Consider the following 2,927-nt stretch of genomic DNA (forward strand, 5'->3'; position numbering starts at 1 on the left):
AGCTTTAGCGAACTAAACTAACTTCCGTTTATTCTTCTACGTGCGCTCGATTCCTCGGGTCGAGAGACTGGAGATGATGCGCCACGGCTGCATTTACCCGCTCCACATGCTCCCATGATCGTGACAGACACAACTGTGCACGGCTCATATCGTAATTGCTCGAGTGACATCACTGATGACATTACAGTTGCCAATGCGAGCGTGGGATCATTATCTGAATGGGCCCGTCTATGGCTTACATGGACACAGCAAGGTTGGTACTGCTGGCCTGGCTAATGTCAGTATCTGCTGGGGAGAGAGCTGGACGCAGCAGTAAGATGAAGAGAGAGTTGTTATCTTCTCATGCAAATTGGGAAGAAGTGCTATCAGCAGTTGCAGATGTAGCGTATTTAGGGGCGTCAAATGGGCCTGTGAGTCCAATTTGTCTTTCCATATATTCAAGTCAAGTCAATGAATCCAGTCCATTCTAACTGCTTCCCGTTTGACATTTGAGCCTCTAGGGTCAAACTCTTCCTGATCAGACACAGTGTCTTGTCACAGTGAGCTGTGAGAGAATCTCACACGGGTGTTAATGTGCTGTGTCACTGCACTAACTCAACAGCACACATCTACTGTCCAATTGCACTGCAGCCCAACTGATGTATGTATGTGTGTGTGTGTGTGTGTGTGTGTGTGTGTGTGTGTGTCTGTGTGTGTGTGTATATATATATATATATATATATATACCGTATTTATTCCTGGAATGTGAGTTTAATGAGCCAGTTACATGTCCTTTGCATTCTACATTAAATGAAGACATTATGGTTTGTTTTATTTTGTATGTTACATACTTATTGGCCAAGTATATTAACATTTATGGGCTTAGAGAAAGTCTGCCCAGGTTGCAGGCACTAGGCAGCCATCTTACCTGCTGAGAATGTTCCTCTAGATTTATTGACGGCTGTCATGTCGATGACAGATGACATGACGGGTATGAATGAAATCTTGAAAAAAAACTGAAAAACTAAAGAAATTAGATTTTTGATTTGTTTGCATACATTGTTAAATAGGTGCACTGAATAACCAGGGATGTGATCTAAAATAGAAAAGTCATTTTTCATTTCAGCTTGACTTTAAGAATTAAAAATGAAAGATTTAGTGCTGCACTTAATAGCAGCATTCATCAGCAGATAGCATCTCCTTGTTTCTGAGAGAGATCGAAAAAATGTAAACTTGTATAGATTGATAAAAACAATATTGGTGCACACAATAGCACCCAGCAGACAGTTTGTGTTTATCGATTCGGCAGACATTGGCCGATGATCTCAAAATGCATTCTATCACTAGTGTGATACTAGTGATATCACTAGTGTGATACTATAGACCGATTAATCCGACTGAATCCTGTCACTACAGTTGGTGTTGTTAGGCCGTGTATTGGCAGAGGAAGTACTAGTCTGTCCAGTCCAGCACGGGGCGAGGTCAGTTAAATCCCTGAGATGATGTCATCATATCAGGCCTTGGTGAGAGCTGGAGCAGGAGTTGTGGATGGGTCGGGGGAGGGGATGCTATCGTGCTAGTAGCTTCCCTTCTGCCATATTACTTTTGTCAGCCGCTGCTGTGCTGATGCCAGTAATCGGCTTATACACAGCAGCACTACTTTAATGGGGCACGGTGGAGCAGCGGTCCTGGGTTTGATTCCTGCCTGGGACACTGTTGACAGTGGGGGTAATGTCTCTCCAGTGCCAGGTACCCCAGGTGGGCTATCTCGTGAGAAAGGGGCCTGTCTGTGTGGAGTTTGCATGTTGTCCCCCCGTGCTCTCCAGGGGTTTTCTCCATATAACCCCCCACTAAAAACATGGAGAAGATGGTTGGGTTCTGACCAGCGGCCAAGTCCAATTTCACGGCGCCTCTGCATGACTAATACATAACGGGGTCTGTGCGTCCAATTCTTCTGGATCTGCTTTGAGATTTCAACTGACACACAATCACACATGGGACTCCATTTTTGGGGTGGTGGCACTAAACCTGCTATGCCATTGGACAGCAGCGTGATGGTGTAAAGGGGTGTGGCCTGCTTGGATAGCATGATGGTGTAAAGGGGTGTGGCCTGCTTGGATAGCAGCGTGATGGTGTAAAGGGGTGTGGCCTGCTTGGATAGCAGCGTGATGGTGTAAAGGGGTGTGGCCTGCTTGGATAGCATGATGGTGTAAAGGGGTGTGGCCTGCTTGGATAGCAGTGTGATGGTGTAAAGGGGTGTGGCCTGCTTGGATAGCAGCGTGATGGTGTAAAGGGGTGTGGCCTGCTTGGATAGCAGCGTGATGGTGTAAAGGGGTGTGGCCTGCTTGGATAGCAGCGTGATGGTGTAAAGGGGTGTGGCCTGCTTGGATAAGAGCGTGATGGTGTAAAGGGGTGTGGCCTGCTTGGATAGCAGTGTGATGGTGTAAAGGGGTGTGGCCTGCTTGGATAGCAGCGTGATGGTGTAAAGGGGTGTGGCCTGCTTGGATAGCAGCGTGATGGTGTAAAGGGGTGTGGCCTGCTTGGATAAGAGCGTGATGGTGTAAAGGGGTGTGGCCTGCTTGGACAGCATGATGGTATAAAGGGGGTGTGGCCTGCTTGGACAGCAGCGTGATAGTGTAAAGGGGTGTGGCCTGCTTGTGTGGAAAAGCGAACAGTGCCTCTGGGGACCGACCAAAGCCTCTTCTCTCTTCTGAATGGGAGGGACGCCACTGATCCTCCCATTAAGCCTAGAGACAGAGAGCACTCTCCTGTCTCACATCATCACATCATCTGTCTCACTGTCTGTCTGTGTGTCTGTCTGTGTGTCTGTCTGTGTGTCTGTCTGTCTCTGTGTCTGTCTGTCTGTCTGTGTGTCTGTGTGTCTGTCTGCCTGTGTGTCTGTCTGTGTGTCTGTCTGTGTGTCTGTCTGTCTGTGTGTCTGTCTGTGT

Source organism: Poromitra crassiceps (genome assembly GCF_964638095.1).
Source record: "Poromitra crassiceps genome assembly, chromosome: 8".
In the NCBI taxonomy this organism is placed as follows: domain Eukaryota; kingdom Metazoa; phylum Chordata; class Actinopteri; order Beryciformes; family Melamphaidae; genus Poromitra; species Poromitra crassiceps.